Genomic DNA, 18801 nt, shown 5'->3' with positions numbered 1-18801 from the left:
ACACTTAACACTTCCTAGCTGTGGGACCCTGGGGCAAGTCACTTAACCTCAAATTGCCTAGGGGGAGAAATATACTCACACACACATTTCGGGGAAGAGAGAGAGAGAGAGAGAGAGAGAGAGAGAGAGAGAGAGAGAGAGAGAGAGAGAGAGAGAGAGAGAGAGAGAAAGAAAGAGAGAGAGAAAGAAAAAGAAAGAGAGAGGGAGAGAGAAAGAAAGAGAGAGAGAGAGAAACAGAAATACGCATGCTCTCATTTTCCAGATGAGGAAACAGGTCCAGAGGAAGAAAAGTGAGTAAAGCGTAAGTGATCTGCTTTCAGTTCAATTCAATTCTCATTCTATTGGTTCCTGCCCTGTCCTATCCTGCCATTTTAAAAATAATGAATAATAAGTAGAAGTATTTTGTTCCTTAGTCATCTTCCATTCCCTGATACAACTAAGCTTGGTCTGCTCTGAAAAGGTAGGTCAGTTGCCTGAGGTCACATAGCCAGTTAGTGGCAGATCCCCCTAGATTTCCTACACTGGCCAGCTGGATCTTAGGTGTGAATTCTTGGGTTCATCCACTGATCTTGACAGTTAACTCATTGACTAACAGTACATGCTTCCATCTTTTTTTTTTGCCTCATCCTTTCCCCCTTACCCTAAGAAAACATTGACACTCTCTGTGGTTATATTATAAGCTACACAAACAGCCCAAGGAGTTTGCATTCTGTAGAATTCAGTGTGTTTTGAGGATTGTTGTACCAACCAGTTAGGAAACAATGAAGAAATGAATCTATCAGTAAGCATTTTATTGTGCCTGCTCTTTGCTGGGCACTGTTTGGCACTGGGGATTCACATATAGAACTGAGATCTTCCTTGAAGGAACTTGCCATCTAGTGGGGAGAAATACATATTCAAAGATACCTTAAAGTCCTTTCCAACTCTAAATCTTTCAGTTTCTGAAACTGAGTCTCTGAGATCGAGATCTATGATGCTATGTTCATCTTTAAATAGATTCTATTTGAAGAATTGATACAAATGATTGGATAGAGTACCCACAACTATAGATACTGGGTAAGGCTTTTTGAATAAGTTTGAGCTTGAGCTCAGCCTTGATGAGAGCCAGGGCTTTCTAGAGGGGGCTGGGAGAGAGAATGGACATTCTAAGTTTGATGTACTGTTTGCACAAAGATAGAGGCAGGAAATGGAATGTTATATACAGGGAATCCCAAGAAGACCGATTTACTAAAGTGTTTTAATGGGAGAGAGTAATCAACCTAGAAATATTGTTTGAAGCCAGATTATCAAAGGTTTTAAATATCAGATAGGGGAATGAGGTTTTTTTTTTTTTAAATTCTTAAGACAATGGGGAGCTACTGAAGTTTGTTGAGTAAGAGAGGTCAAATCTGTCCTTTAGGAGCCTTTCTCATCAATGAATGTACTGAAGTGAGGAGAAACTGGATGTAGGGAGACCAGAGAGGCTTCTGTTTATTTTAATAGACTAGAGTTGTGAGAGTCTGGATTAGGGTGGTGTGATGTAAGTAAAGAGAAAGAGACATGTGAAAGAGATGTCAAAGAGTGGTTAACACTCAGTTACTGATCAGATATGGGATGAGAGCGAACAATCAAGAGTGGCTTTAAACTTGAATATATTTTCATAAACATGAAAGTATGATAAGAATCATGGGACCCTTAAAAGAAATTTGGAAATTAGAAAGGTGGATTAATGAGTTCAGTTTTGAATTTAATGAGTTTGAAATGTCTATGGGAAATCCAATTGGAGAAGTCCATCTGGAGGTTGGAGATATGGGCCTGGAACTTATGTGAGAGGTAAAGGTATGATATATATATATATATATATATATATATATATATATATATATATATATATATATATATATATATATATATATATACACACATATACATATATATATGTATATACATATATATATGTATGTATATATACATATATATATATGTATGTGTGTATATATATATATATATATATACATATATATATGTATATATATATATATATATATATATATACATATATATATGTATATAGTCTGTGAATTTGGAAGTCACTTACATGGAAGTGGAAGTAATAAACCCATGGGGATTTAATGGGATTATCAAGAAAGAGGATACAGAAAGAAGTGGGCAATTAGAAACTAGTCTAATCCTCTAAACTAGACCAAAAGAGATGCTCTTTGAAGTGTGAATTGGGAAGATGATGGAACCCTTGGATCTCATTTTTTTTTTCACTGAAATGTGAAGTTAGGTCCTCTATTGAGAGGGAAAGGAAAGGGGAACTATTGATGCCTTGAAGAGAGAAAGTAAGGTTTGGAACAGAGATTGTGGGTGAATTTGATGGAGATTTGGTTGGGGAAGAATAAAAGGATTAAAGTACAGCAGTGAGGGATCAGTTTAATTTGGATAACACAAATTTCTAGAGGATTCAGCATGATTTTCTAAGGGTCCGTAGCACCCCAGGAGAAAAGTAGATAATGGGAATAATTGAGGTTTGAGGTTTAAAAAGCAATAGGTTAATGGTGCAAGGGATTCAAGGTTGAAAACAGTATAATGCTGAACTGGTTAACTAAAACCTCAAGATTTTGAAGGGAAGAGAGTGAGATAAAAGTAGGGAGTGACTGGGTGATAGGCTGAGAAAGCAGGGAGGATAGAAGAACTGAAACATTGCTACTCCCAAAATTCATCCTTGCAGGATAGTGATAATTGCTTTTAGTAAGGAATGGGAATGGAGGAATTATCATCTCATTTCCCAGTTTCTTTTTGAGGTTTCTTAGGGTGGGGATGGTAGAAGGAAGGGAATTGGAATCAAAGATGGGGAAGAGATAGGTTGTTTCAGAGGGTTGAGTGAGAAAATCAGTCAAGCTGGGTTTTGAATAAATTCACTTTTCTCCACTTTTACATCAAAATGGGGAAATTCTTTAACATCCAGTCAGCAGATTTCTGTGGAGAATAGTCAAAAGGCTTTCCCTTTCTCTTTCCTCTTTTGGGAATTAAATTCAATAAAAGAAACCTCCAACCCTTTACTAATTATTTTTGTGCAAGAAATAGTACTAGAAATACAAAGATGAAAAATGACATAGTTTGTGACCTTAAGGAGTTTATGGTCCATTTGGGGGGAGAGAAAAGAGAGATGCAATTAATATAAAATTAAGGGTGATATAGGAATGTGATAATGGAAAAAGAGAATCCTAGAAAAGTGTTATTGGAATAGGGAATCATCACTAGTTCTTTATCTTCTTAGGAAAGGGAAACTGTATCAAGAAGAGTTTTGAGGGCATTTGCCCAGTGCTGTTCAATACAGGTTTTCCCAGATGAGAGCTGCAATGTACAGACTGATAGCCAGGAAATAGGACTTAGTGAGGAAATAAGCACCCTTATGTTATTTATTATTTATCTAGAAACAAAGCTTTCCTCAGCTGAGAGGCTACCGATCTTTAAACACATCAGCTTTTATTTTCCATCACTAACATTGGGCCTGTGTTCTTCTCATCCTGTGTCTGAGATGTCAAGTTGTTCTCTGGTGTGTTTGGCATGGGGTTTATTTGGCCAAGAGGAAAGAAGTTAGAGTCAAGAAGCATAAAGTTAAATATGGAAGAATGAAGGTGGTAGGTGGGGTCCGTGTTAAAGTCAGGACCTCTTCTCAGTTGGGACAATTCAGTAATCAGTTTGCAAACACCTTTAGCATCATAGAGTTAGAATGGGAACGGGCATTTGAAAGTTATCTTGTCCCCCTTTTTCATTTTATAGGCGAGGGAATCTGGGTTCCAAGAGGTGACCAGATCTACTGGTACTTCTGGTAGAGTACTGTATGGGACCCTTGGAATCAAGAACTAAGGCCCATGATTTTTAATCTTTCAGCTTAAAGAAAGGAGGGAATAGGAATCAAGCAAAATAAATAGTTACAGTACTTGCAAGGGGGCAGAGTAGAGGTGAGAAGTTAGCTTAAATTTGGAAGGCTTTTTTGTTAGCTTTCTATTTACAAAACATATGCATGGGTAATTTTTAAACACTGACCCTTGCACTCACTTCTGTTCCAACTTTTCCCTTCCTTCCCTCCACCCCCTCGCCTAGATGGCAGGTAGTACCATATATGTTAAATATGTTAAAGTATATGTTGAATACAATATATGTATTCATATTTATACAGTTGTCTTGCTACACAAGAAAAATCGGATTTAGAAAGAAGGTAAAAAATAACCTGGGAAGAAAAACAAAAATATAAGCAAACAAGAATAGAAAGAGTGTAAATGCTATGTTGTGGTCCACACTCATTTCCCAGAGTTCTTTCGCCGGGTGTAACTAGTTCTGTTCATTATAGAACAATTGGAACTGACTTGGATCCTCTCATTGTTAAAGAGAGCAGTGTCCATCAGAATTGATCATCATGTAACTTGTTGTTGCCCTGTACAATGATCTCCTGGTCCTGCTCATTTCACTCAGCATCAGTTCATGTAAGTCTCTCCAGGCCTTTCTGAAATCATCCTGCTGGTTGCTTCTTACAGAATAATAATATTCCATAACATTCATATACCACAATTTATTCAGCCATTCTCTAGCTGATGGGCATTCACTCAGTTTCCAGTTTCTGGCAACTACAAACAGGGCTGTCACAAACATTCTTGCACATGCAGGTCCCTTTCCCTTCTTTAAAATCTCTTTGGGATATAAGCCCAGTAGTTGCACTGCTGGGTCAAAGGGTTACAGTTTGATAACTTTTGGGACATAATTCCAGATTGCTCTCCAGAATGGTTGGATTTGTTCACAGTTCCACCAACAATGCATCAGTGTCCCAGTTTTCCCACATCCCCTAATCTGAGAGGTATGTAGTGGTATCTCACAGTTGTCTTAATTTTCATTTCTTTGATCAATAGTGATTTGGAACACCTTTTCATAGAGGTGGAAATAATTGGAAAGCTTTTTTTTTTTTTTTTTTTTTTTTTAAGGAAAGAAGTAGTTCTAAAAGGGAAGTTACAGCTGTCTCAGTGCCTCATTACAAATAACTTTGCAAGGAAATAAGTTCCCTTAACTTAATATCCATTGTTCACATAATTCTGTTTTTTTTTAAAATGAAATGGAAGAATATTTTTATTAAAGCTTTTTATTTTTCAAAATATATACTTAGACAATTCTTCAGCATTAGCCTTTGCAAAACCTTGTGTTCCAATTTCCCCCCTTCCCGCATGCCCTCCCCTAGATGGCAAGTAATCCAATATATGTATACATATTTATACAATTATCGTGCTGCACAAGAAAAAAAAGAGAAGCAAAATAAAATATAAGTAAACAACAACAAAAAGAGTGAAAAGTTGGTTCACATAATTTTTATAATACTTTTATGTATATGAGGCAGTATGGTGTAATGGGTAGAGAACTGGCATCAAAACTAGGCATTTGTGAGTTCAAGTTGCATCACTGACATATGCTTGCTCATCAAGTCACATGAATTTTCAGTGGTCTAGGCAACCAAGTGTATAAGTTGCAGATAAGGTACTAACTTGTATTATGAGAGGGAGTTTCCTCACTAGGAAGTCTCATACCAGTGAAATCACATTTCCATTCACCAGCCCTTCTACTTATGCAGAGATATTTTCTCACAACAATGTGAGGTGGGGAGAGCAAATGTTGTCTCCATTTTACAAGTACAGAAACCTAGGATCAGAATGAAATGACTAAAAACTAATTAATTGAAGATTGAAGATTAGAAGCTAGATCTTAAACCAGTGTCCTCCCTTCCTTCCCTCCCCCCTCGACCAACCACCACATTAATGTGTGTAATATATGACACTGGAGTGACTTTCTTATTATCTAAACCTATGCTTTATCCCCCTACACCCCCTCTGGTGTACACCTCCTCTCTCTCCCTCCCTCCTTCTCTCTGTCTCTGTCTGTCTCTTCTCCCTCTCTTTCCTCCCTCCCTCCCTCCCTCCCTCCCTCTCTCTCTCTCTCTCTCTCTCTCTCTCTCTCTCTCTCTCTCTCTCTCTCTCTCTCTCTCTCTCTCTCTCTCTCTCTTTCTATATCTATATTTTTTTCCCTCTCCTCTCCTTCTCTCTTTCTTTCCTCTCCTCTCTGTCTCTCCTTCCCTCCCTCCCTTCCTCCTTCTCTCATATAATACACACACAGACAGTAGCATGCTGTAATGATGGAGACCAGAGTACAGCTCACAGCAAACAAATCTTCCTGGATAGATATATTCAAGCCGCACTATGGCCCAAGATGCTTGTGGCTTGGATTGTGAGCTTCTGAGACTCTATCCATACATTAGATATGATTATAGGGTGCTGATGGCGCAGCACAACCTGATAAAAATGGATGAGTGAAAATGCATCACACCTTTTGTTCATGGTGCAATTCAATTGTCTCTCAGTCCCTCCTCCCTCCATCCCCCTCTTCTTTTCTGTGAAAATGAAGTAGGAAAGATGAAGGTTGATGGTGGCTTTGTAGCTCTTGCAGAGATTTCACTCCTCCCCCAACTAATTGTAATGAAAATGATTCCAAGTTTATGAGCTGAATTGGACCTTAGAGATGTTCTAATTTAACCATCTCATCCATATTCCTGTTGCCATTACCTTGATTCAGGCCTTTATGGCACACCTAGACTGTTAACAGACACTCCTGGATGGTGACACTACTTTCAGCCCAGAGGGATTGATCTACCTGGAACAGAACTTTGGTTGTGCTTTCTCTTGGGCTTTGGGGCATTTTCTTGGGCTCTCTTGGGGAGCTTTTTCCCTTTGCCTGCTGAATAATGTCTAAGATTATTAGCCTGGCATTAAACACTTATTTTATGCTTGGGCTACAAAGCCAGAAATGAAATAGTCCCTTACTCTCAAGGAACTTACATTTTATTAGGAAGTACGACATACACAAAGTTAAATAAATACCAAATCATAAACATTTCATGAGGAGAGAAATACTAGCAACCATAAGAGCCAGAAAAGACCTCTAATAAGAGATGGCACCTAATCCATGGGATTATAGGAGGAAATTAAATGTTATGTATAGGTAAAGGCTAGAAGGAGAGGCAGCTGGTGATGCAGTGGACAGATCTCTGTCAGGAATCATGAGGACTGGAGTTCAAATCTAGCCTCAGACACTATTTCTGTGAACCTGGCAAGTCATTTGTCTGCTTTAGTTTCCTCAACTATAATATGGGGATGATAATAATATAATATATAATAATTATATATATAATAATTATACGACACAATGTGGTACCTACTTCTCAAGGTTGTTATAATAATTAAAATATATAATATTTGTAGAAATATTTAGCACAATGCCTGGCATATAGTAGGTGCTAAATAAGTGCTTTATTTCCTTCCCTTTCAAATTGACTGGAATTTGAAGGAGAACAATATGAAATAAAACTGGAAACAAGTATAGGAGCCACTTTATGAAAAGACTTTCAATCTGAGAGAGATGATTTTGAATTTTATCTTAGAGGCAATAAGCACTCACTGAAAATTTTTGAATAGAGGAATGAAATGCAGGGTACTGTATTAGAGAGATTATTTTATCACCGATATGAAGGATAGATTGATTGAGGAGGTAGAAGGGGAGAGGTAGGATAATTGGTTAGGAAGTTATTGCAATAGTCGATGAACAGAAATGAAGTCCTGAACTAGGGTTAGGGTTTGATGGGAGGCAAGGGGATATTAGGGGGAAAATACAGGAACAAAATTTAAAGACTTATTTTAGCAGGTTTGCTATTTCCTATCTTTATGATTTTGGACAAATTACTTACCTCTCTGGGCCTTAATTTCCTCATCTGTATGTAGAATGTGGAGCTAGACTGGGTATCTACTAAATTCTTTTTCAGCTTTAAAATCTATGGAGCAGGAAGGAAGGGGGCAGAGCTGATTGATATAAAGGTAGAATGCTGAGACTTGACAATTTATTAGATATACAGGGTGAAAGAGAAAGGAGAATCAGAGATGCTACTAAAGTTGCAAAATTGGGTGACTGGGAGAATGGTGCCATCATTGACAGAAATAAGGGAGTTTGGGCAAAGGCACATTTTGAGAAGAAGATGATGAGTTCAAACTTAGATATGTGAAGTTTGAGGTGATGGATAGATGGAGCTATTCGGTAGGCAATTGGAAACATTCATTTGCATTCCCTTATTCTTCTTGCCTAAATCATCATTTTCTGTTTTAGACTGGGAGCTTGTCAAGAGTCTGCAAGTCTGTATGCTGAAGTTCTTGGTACTGGCTTTGCCACCAATTAACTGAGTGACCTTGAACAATTACATCACCTTTGAGCTTCACCTTCATTTACAGTTATAGAATGAGAGGGTTGGTTTAAGTCAGTTTCCCAAACCAAAATATTCATATAGTAATATTTTAAATTCTATTTCTCAGACCATTCTGACCTCTGGTTCTCTATAATTTAGTAAGTTGTGAATTAGAACTGGAGTTTGGAGTGGGAAGAATATAATGAAGGGAAGGAAGAAAACAATAGTTCATCTTTTTAAGTTAATTACTTAGGTTACTAGCACTGCTGCTACTAAATACTAATTTTTAGAACACTTTTACCTTACTTTTCAGTTTATAAAGCACAATTTTCTTTGTAAAATTATTTTTTAAAATGATTTTTTTGGTAAAATAGGCATATACAAATATACCATTTTCATTTTGTTTATAGGGAAGTTGAGGGCCAGAAAGATGAACTCTTTTTCAAGATTATAGAGTTAATAAAAGAAATGATGAAGACTTGAACTCAGATATTCTGATCCTGTTCATTGTTCTTTTTGTGATAAAAGTTCTGTTGACTTATAACTTTTGCCATGGGCTTGTTAGGAAACATTGTAATACATGATTTCTTTTGCTTTTCCTGTTTTATAATTCTGTTTCCTTGACTTGCTCTGCATTCTTATATGTGTGTATTGATACTTTGCAATTTATTTTGAAAGTGATGGTTAGAATGATAAAGTAGGGGCTTTTATCTTAAGGAGAATTCATTAGACCAAACAATTTACCTGGTGACTGAGTTTGAAACATGGTGCAGTTGATACCAGAAGGAAAATGGATCCCTATGAGACTAGCATCAACCAATATATAAAATGGTAGGTCTGAAGGTAAGGTAATGGTCTAAATGATCTTTGGAAGCTTCTCTTGTAGCCAAGTCATCCCGAAAATGCCATGATGTCAAAATCATGGAATTAGATATGCTTAAGAAGATAGTAGTTTGAACTTTTGTTCAATCCTTTTGTCAGGTAAAAAAAAAAAAAAAAAAGCACTTGTGTTTCTTTTTTAGCACTTTTTCAGCAGAATTAATTGATCCCCTCAGGAGATCCATGGGACAGTTCATGAGTAAAGTAATATTATTCTGAATATTTGGTGTTACACTGCACTATTCTTCCAAACTTATGGAAGGACAATTTCATCATAAATATCTACTAGTATCTTCTTTTTATGATCACGATGGTTTTTGTAGGTTTAACTCTATTACAATACAGTTTTCAGTTTTGCTAGAATTTGACATCCAATTCACTGTTTTTTTCTAATTAAAGACTCTGGTCTTTTCTGAAAATCAGCAGATTTGCCTTTCTCCAGTCTTGTGATATTGCTCCCATTTTCTATGAGCTTTCAGCGATTACTGACAGTGATTCAGCAGTCACATTCCTAAGTCTTTTCACTACCCTGCGATATAATTTGTCTGGGCCTGGTGATTTGAATTCATCAAAGGCATCTAGGTCTTCTCTTATGACTTGTCTGTTTTTCTTGAGTTAAATGAATGCTTGTTTGCTATTTTTGTTCTGTCCTTTCCAGGCCAGAGATCATTCTTCTTGTTAGAGAAATCAGAAGCAAAATAGCTCTGCCTCCTCTTTGATGTTTGTTATTATTGTCCTAATGTCCTATTTTCCCTTTTTGAGCTTCCTTTCCCCCCAATATAGCTCTAGAAACTCTTTTTTTTGTCCTTAAATTTTCTCACCAGACTTTTCTTATATTGAACTTAGATACTCCTGACACTATTAGTTCGGGATTGTGCCACAATTATTTAATCAATGCTTTTGTAGGGCTCTTCATTATAGAATTTGTCACTTTCCTCATTAACAACTCACTTCCTTTTTATTTCCTTACTAGCCTGTTAGGCTGTCTTATTAATGTTGGTCGTCTTCTTACCTTGTTTCACCAATTACTTTCGTATCTTGAAGCCTCTTTATTCAGCTTCAAGCCCTTTTCTTCCTGCGCTCTCCCATTCCCACTCCTCATTAAATCTTTTGCTTTGGATTCTTCTTCTTGAATCCTTCTCTTTCTTCTTGAATCCTCTTTCTTCAGCTTGATTCCTCCTCCAGCTTTTCATAACCTCCAAATCTAAATGAGCTTGCAAATCTAAATGAATCTCTAGCTTCCTTTGTGATTGCAAAACTTTCCAGATAACCTTCACTATTACTTCTTTTAAAGTCTTGAGTCAGCTCAAGTCTTCTTTTCCTTCTCTCATAGGGGCCAGAAGTCAAATAACATCCTAGAGACAGATGGTTCAATTTGGAGGAGTGGGTAGAAGTCCATGTCCCTTGTCATTATTAAGGAGAAGGAAGCCCAGGACCCTGGGGTCAGAGACCTAAATATAAGATTCTTGACCTCTTCTGAGGAAGTATTTTCATGCTATTTCCTCCTTGAGTATTATGTCTATTAAGCTATTATGACTTAAGACTGCATTGAAACTTTTGCAATACCCTTTATATAAAATATTTAACAAAAGAGAACCTTGTAGTTTCTTTCTGCCTTGTTCTACACAAATCAGCAAATAAATCTTTCATTTCCAGATCTGTTTCTTGTCACAATTTCAAAACTCCAAAGAACCTTCAGAATTCCTTCTTTTCCAGCTTAAATTTTCTTCTGTTTCATCTCTTACATGAGCTAGAAGTCAGATAACATCCTAGAGACAGATGGTTCAGTTGGGAGGAATGGATAGAAGTCCATCCCCTGCCTTATCTTAAGGGCTCATTCAGAGTCCTGGGAACAGAGACCTAAATCTAGAGAGATCTAGAGAGCAGAATGACAAATTCTACAATTAAGTACCCAGAAGGCATTGATTAAAAGTTATGGCACAGTCCTGAACTAAGAGTCCCTTAGATAGATAGATAATATAGAGAGAGCTTTAAAGTTTGCAAAGTGTTTTATAAATGTGATCTCAATTGTTTCTGAAAGGGGTATTATTATCTCCATTATACAGAAGAATAAAAGAAGTAAATGACTTGCCTTTGATCACATAGTTAGTGTCTGAAGCCAGATTTGAATTAACTACAGGTCCTGGGTACTATCTCTAGGCCACCTGTCTGAGGCACTTCACCATATAGAAGGGACAGCTGAGATCAAAAGAGGATATTACAGGATATAGAGCTGGATCTTAGGGATTTTCTAAGCCAGCCTCTTCATTTTCGTTTCTTCCTCCCCTCTCTCCTCCCCCATCTCTCCATAAATGAAGAAACTGAGTCCTTGTGGTAGGAGCTACTTTGGCCAAAGTCACATGAATATAGCAAATAGCAGAGTCAGGCTTGAAACCCAGCTCTGCTGCTGCTGAATTCACTGCTCCCTACAGTACTGCTACATCTCAGGCATCGCTAAAAAGCCCAAAGTCATAGAGGCAGGAGGCAGTGCTGTAGTAGCTAGAATGCTAAGCATGGAGTCAAGAAGACCTGAATTCAGATCTAGCCTTAGATATTTTATGACCCTAGGTCCTTTAACCTCTGCCTGCCTCAGTTTCTTCCACTGTAAAAAACAAACAAACCAGTCTCTACCTTCCATAGTTGTCATGAGGATCAAATGGATATTTGTAAAGTGCTCAACACTGTGCATGGCACATACTAGGCATTTAATAAATGTTTGCCTCCCTCCCTCCTTTATTCCCTTCCCCATGTTCAAAGTGTTGGGAATAATTACCTAGCTAAAAGAGTAGGCTATGGTCTTTATTTTAATGGCTACAATTAGACAATTCATTGTCTACTCTAGCTCATTGCCATCATGGTTATTTGCTGAGTTCTCACATGATATTCCCATCTCTTAGATAGTCATAGATTTGGCGAGTCAGAGGGGCTCTCTGTCTGTATTTATTTACTTCAACTATTACATGAAAGGAATCCCTACTAGAATATATTCAAAAAATAGCATTCAGTCTCTACTTGAACTTGTTAAGGAAGAGGGAACCTGCCACAGAAGCAGCTTATTCCATTTTAGAACGACTCACATTATTATTAGGAAGCTCTTTTTGACTTCGTTTAAACTGGAGACTTCACAACTTCCTCCTTTATTCCTGCTTCTCTTGGGGACCAGACAGAATAAGTCCAATCCTCCCTCCACAAGACAGTTTTTAAAAATGCACAAAGATGGCTGTCATGTCCCAGAAGTCTTTTCTTCTTCATGCTAAGTATTCCTAGTCCCTTCAGCCAGCCATTGAATCTCTTGTGTTCTGTAAATTAAAGCATTGGGACCTTCCTTGACTGAGTCCAGTCTTCTGTCTCAGGAGTTTCCAGGGTAATGGGCCGGAGACTGGAACACTCTTTATCTGATGGGGGGAACTGGGGATGAAGGAAGAATGAAGGGACAGTCAGTGGGAAATAGAAGGAGCACAAGAAGGAGACCTAGATTTGAATCCTGGTCCTGCACTTTTTATTATTGTTGAGTTGTTTCAATCATGTCCAATAATTTGTGAACCCATTTGGAGTTTTCTTGGTGGAGATACTAGAGTGGTTTGCTATTTCTTTCTCCAGCTTTTTTTACAGAGGAGGAAACTGAGGAAAACAGGGTTAAATGACTCACCCAGTCACACAGCTAGTATGTCTGAGGCTGCATTTGAACTCAGGAAGATGAGTCTTCTTGACTTCAGGTCCAGCATTCTGTCACTCTAGCACCTAACTGTTCTTGTTACTTGTGTAATAGTGAGCAAATAATTTCTCTTTTCCTCACCTGTGATTAGAAGACATTGGATTAAAAGAATTGTAAGGTCCCTTCTAAATCCCAAACTGTCATTCTGTGTTTCCTGCTGATTGCCATGTTTAGAACAAGTGCTGTAATTCTAGCTATAATATTGATAGGGCATCACTATATAGTATAGCAGTTACAGGAATTGTAAATTTTTTATTAACTTCATTTTACTTCTTAGTGACTATGTCTTAATCTCTAATATACAGCGTTTGAGAGCTATGCAAGTCAAGCCTGGAATTTGCCTATGGATGGTGCTTAATGAATACTTGTTGAGAATTATAGGTATAAATTGCATTTTTCCCTTATTAAAAACAAAACAAAACTGTGATTTGCACTTTTCCCCTAAATTGGATGGTAATTGCAGTATAGTGTAAGGGAGAGACTTGCTCTTCTTACAGATCACGAAATCTTATTCTCAAGATGGTGCCAAATGTGAGCCCTTTGGGTTTTTGGCCTTCCAATGTCCTTTTCTTTGAATTTCTAGCATTGCAGCTCACCTCAGGTCTCTTCCATTTAGTATATCATATCTGGAAAGAGCTCTAGGCTTAGAATGAAATAGCCAAGACTTGGTCACTTAGCAGAACTGTGTGCCTGTAGGAAAGGAATTTTTTTACTTCTCTAAACTTCAGTTTTCTCATCTGTAAAATGGGGATAGATAAGACTGATTCTGTTTGTTATTTTTCCATCATGTCTGACTCCTCGTCACTCTGTGGACCAAAACACGTCAATACTGTCTATGGGATCTTCTTACAAAGATAGTGCAGTAGTTTGCCATTACCTTCTTCATTGGATTAAAGCAAACAAAGTTTAAGTGATTTAGTACATGTATGAGGCTGCATTTGAACTTAGGTATTCCTGATTTTAAGCTTAGCTCTATCCATTGATCCACCTAGCTATATTATATTTTTTTTTTCTGTATTTCCTACCCTTCTGTGAAATTCAAATGAAATCATAGGAACACAGCAGTCAGATCTGGTAGGAAATTTAAAGAGCCTCTTTAGTCTAGCTGCCTTCTTTTACAAATAAGTAAACTAAGGCCTCTGGAAATTAAGTGATTTGACTTGAGTCAGACCTACAAGAAATAGCAGAAACAAGATTTGAACTTTGGTTTTCTTGATGCCAAATCCAGTTATCTTTCCATTTCATTATGCTACTGAAATCACTACATAAAAGCGAGTTATTGTTGTTTTTTCTAATTAATGAGGTTTTATCGGAAATGAATATTATGCAGATCAAATTTAAAACAACATGCAATAAAAGTTGATTTGTTTTGAATGAATTGTTTATGCACTTTGGATGAAAAGACTACAGTAGTAAATAGGAAGTAAGAAATAAAAGCCTAGCTTTCCTCTGTGGTTCTTGGTTTTGGACCATTTTTCATAGGCTTGGAATTGTTGAAAGAGTGCCCAGGATAGTCAAAGGGGGATGAGACTAGCCTCGAGATTTGAGGCTTTTGAAATATGGTTGAGCATTTATTCTGAGCCCTAGGAGGCAGGAGCAGAATCCCCAAAATAAACCAGAACCACAGAATGTTAGAACTAAAAGGGACCAGAGAAAGGAAGTGCCGAGTCCAGAGTCATCTAGTCTGAAATAGCAGAGATAGCACAAGACTTCAGGTCTTCTGATTTTAACTCCAGTGCTGCATTCTCAATGCTCTACTACAATCCAGAACTGGGGATGTGTGTGCGTGCAGTGAATACTAAGGATTGATGGGGAGGACAAGTAGGACTAAGTTATTCGGTGGGACTCAGGAACAGAGAATTGCCGGTGGCTTCCTATTATCTCCAGGGTCAAATAGAAAATCTGTTTGGCTTTTAAAACCTCCAAACCCAAGAGCTTCCTACATTTTCTTCTGTCCATGTACTCTGATGAAGTGACACTGATTTCCTTGCTGTTCCTCATATGGTAGGTGCTTAATAAATGCTAGTTGATTAACAACTGCTGCAGTTTTGGGAAAATCAGGCATTTGTCTTGGGCTAGAAAAGTTAAAGTTGCCTCACCTTAGGACATGGAATGAGATCTCAGGAATTAACCAATCCAGCCCTTCTCCCATATTTACAGATGAGAAGCCCGAGACTGAGCAGAAACAAGATTTACCCATACTCATCTAGCTAGTAATTTGGGGACCTGGAATTTGACCTTAATGACTGGCCAAAGGCCCCATGGAAAACTAGTGAGATTGGAGAATAGAACTGAGATCTCCTCAGGCCCAGTCTGCTTTCTGCCATGATCACAGCTAACTACTGAGGCTGATTTTATTAGGCTGCTTCCCATCCCCTCCCCAGAGGCTGTTTCTCCCATGAGTAACATGTGCTTCCTCCTCCTTCCACCTTACTCAAATCATACCCTTCCCTCCATCTCTTGTACTTCACTTTCCAAATCTCCTAGCCCACCCTGATTTTTCCCTTCATTGACCTGCTTTGCACTCGATACCTCATAATTTAGTTCCTAATTGTTTCCAGTGTATAGACTTTTCTCCCAAAGTGATCATAAATTTCTTGAAAGTAGGGACTCTATGTTTAGAACTATTTATTTCTTTGTTTTTTGGATCTCCATGGCACACACAGTGCTAAGCACAGAGTAGGTGCTCAGTAAATATTTGTTGGTTGACATAGGACTGGGGAGGGTAGAAGAGAAAGCATGATCAGGGATGGAATCAGTTGCCTGGTTGGCCTGGGGGTAGGGGAGTACATCAGGCTTCTGAAATGTGGCCCTGTGCCCAAGCAGCTGTTGCTCAAATGCTTTGAGTAAGACTCTCTGATGGGTTCCCCTCTGAGAATTTGGGATTATAGGAGGTTGGTAGGTGCTTGGGACGGATGTGGCTGTCATTCTGGAATGCAGGGGCCAAAGTTTGCATGTCTTCCTTCTATAGTCTTCTATCGGAGTCCTTTCCCTGCTCCTTCCTTCATCTCCCATCCCCCTAGAGTCAGTGTTACCCTGGGAGATGAGACAGTGTTAGGACGCTGTGAAAGAAAAACTCCTAATACTAACTGATCAGGCTATTGGGCACTTTGTATAGGAGCCCCTCTCCAGGAAATTAGTTGATGAAATTGAGTCAGAAAGGTGTGCCAGGTACAAAGGGGCCACATGCACTAACGGATAGTCACTAGTGCAGCTGATGAAAGCTTCTTTTCAACTTTCTGTGATTCGTAGGAGCAAAGATGTAGCTGAAGGGAGGTTGGGGGCAGGAGAGAGGAGGCAAATATTGTTTTATTTCTTGAGTGTGGATTGAGACTCCTGGGGGTGACAGATTAGCAAAATTAGCTCCTTCCTGCACTCAGTCATCCCAGGCAAAAAAGTAATTATTCTTTTCTTAAGGTCACCAGCCACTTTCCTTCCCTCCAGTCCAGAACAATGTCCCCTCCCTTACTCTAGTATGTCTCTGTGCTTCTTAAACTCTACTGCTGGGAAGTTTTTCACAACATCTGATCTCCGTTGTGTTACTTTAAGATCCTTGGTGGGATTTAGAGGAAAGAAGGAGTCTGTGGAACCCTCTGTTATTAATTTATGCACCTTTCCTGCAGGAAAACTCACATCCATGAGTTAAAATCTGGCCTCAGAAAAAGCAAAACACTCTGGTATCTTTGCCAAGAAAATCTCAAATGGGGTCACCAAGAGTCGGACATGGCTGAAAGTATGGAATAACAACAACTCATGGGACTGGCTTGAATCTTTTCTTAAAAGTACTTTGTTTATCTCCTCCCAGAGAAAGTATGGTATGGATCTTCTTTCATGCCTTCCTTGGAAATGTTTCACTTTCCTGGCTCAGTCTTCCTGATGAAGCTCTTACCTGTTTTGGGCTTTCTAAATGAGCTCTAGGATACTTCATATACTTATCCTCCCCTTGTTTCTTTATATCTCTCTGGCACAGGATCACAGAAATGTAGTTGTGTATTTTTTATATTTGTTTTTCTTTGAGGCTTTCCTTTGACCTTAGGATCCTAGATTTGGAGCTGGAATAGCCTCTAGGAGGTCATTTACCCCCTTAATTTTGGAAATGAAGAAATAGATTAAAAGATGTTAAGTGATATGCTGATCACACAGGAAATGTATCAGAAGCAGGATTTAAACCTGGGTTCTCTGATTCCAAATACTTTAGCCCTGCATCTTTTTTTTTTTTTTTCTCTTCCCTTCTTGACTCCTGTTTCCTTCTACTTCTGTTCATTTTCTAATTTAACCCATGAAATGTTATCAGTATTCTCTTTTGCCCCCAACTTACAGGAGAGTAGACTAGAGGTTATAGAACTTTGGAGTCTGGGTGAAAGAGGGAATTAGACCTTGGAATCCATTTCTAGTTTACTATTGGAGAAAACCTGACTTCCTTCTCAACCTCCTCCCCTAGTGTCTCAAACACTAACTATAAAATGTTGAGAATTGCGTCAGCCTTTTCTCCTGGCAAGAATTGTTGGAAGGATGAATGAGATCAGGTCTGGAAGCAACTCACTTTAGAGCTGATGCCCCACCTGGACGATAAGAAAATGCAGGGTGGTGGCTGAATAGAATGTTAAAAGAATAGAAAGCAGCAGGGATGGTGTGGTGGGTTTGAATTGGTAGACTTCAAGGGCATATTTAAAAATTTGTCACACGGAGGGGAGATGGGAGCTATTCTTTTAGGCTCTGAAAAGCAGAAGTAAGAACAACAGGTTCAAATTATAATTAAGAGTCAGTATAAGAAAAATCTTCCTAATAATTAGAACTATCCTAGAGTTGAATGGGCTGCCTCAAAGATCACGGATTTTCTTACCAGACTTTTTAGAGTAGAGGTTAGATGACCGCTTGGGTCATCTTTGGGGATGTTAGAAGAGATTCGTGTGCATGTGTTGGTTGGATTAGGGGACCCTCAAAGCCTTCTTCTATTCTAGGACTTTGCTGTTCCAGAGTTCTAGATGTCACTCATTGGCCTGCGTGCAAATCAGGTACCCCACAGTTGTGTGATGTTAGCTAAGTCACTTAACCTCCCTGTGCTTCAATGGGCACAATGGGAAGTAAAGATAATAATAATACCTCAAAGGATTGTTGTGAGGATCAAATGAAGTAACATGTAAAGTTCCTTATCATTCCTTAAAGTACTATATAAATGCTTGTTATTATTATTTTTTTTACCATAATTAATGAACTATTCTAGGGCTACAGTTTATTCATCTATAAAATAAAGCCAAGTCCTTTGATCTCATGGAGAACCTTGGTAGTATTATTGTTTTTTTCAGCTTCTCTCACCATAGCTAGCTTGGAAATAGCTCTTTAAGATATGCAGTAAATAAGAAGAATGAATGAGTGAATGGAGTGTGGTCAAGGAAGGAGGATGCTGGCTCATGTTTCGCCTCTGCCACGAGGTCTTTCCTAAATGCCCCACCTACTTTGACACATATTTTTAACCCTCCACAATGCTCAGTAAATATTTCTTGGATGAATAAAACTGAACTTTTTTTTTTCGGTAAGCCTTGGTAGGTAGGGCTTTGTCTTTGATTTTGTACATCAGGATTCTGCATGCTATAGCCAGCTGGTTCTTTGAGCTAAGAATTGTATTCACATTTTAAAATAAAGTTCTACTGTAGATGAGAGTGGCCAAATCAGTTCGTCTGGTTTCAAGTTACAACTGAAGTATTTACTAGTCATGGGCACATCTCATGAAGTTCATAGAATCATAGAAACTCAGAGTTGGAAGAGATCACCAAGAATTCTCTCTATATCATACCCACTTGACAAGTGATCATCTTGTTTTTGCATTAAGACCTCCACTGAGGAAAAAAATCCCTTACTCCCTCCATAGCCCATTTCACTTTAGACAATCATAATTGTTAGAAAGTTTTTTTCTTATATTGAACCTAAATCTCTTTCTCTTTATAACGTCTAT

The 18801-nt window shown here is 38.2% G+C and overlaps 1 protein-coding gene across 4 annotated transcripts in view; it reads left to right on the top strand.

Moving 5' to 3' along the window:
- The window catches only part of TSPAN9 (tetraspanin 9), a 243067-nt gene that overhangs the window by 71920 nt on the left and 152346 nt on the right, over positions 1-18801 (top strand). The gene's annotated exons all lie outside the window — the stretch shown is intronic.

The sequence above is a fragment of the Sminthopsis crassicaudata genome, chromosome 5, assembly GCF_048593235.1.
Source record: "Sminthopsis crassicaudata isolate SCR6 chromosome 5, ASM4859323v1, whole genome shotgun sequence".
NCBI lineage: Eukaryota > Metazoa > Chordata > Mammalia > Dasyuromorphia > Dasyuridae > Sminthopsis > Sminthopsis crassicaudata.
Note: the sequence above shows the minus strand (reverse complement) of the source record. Positions and strands in the feature narration are given on the sequence as shown.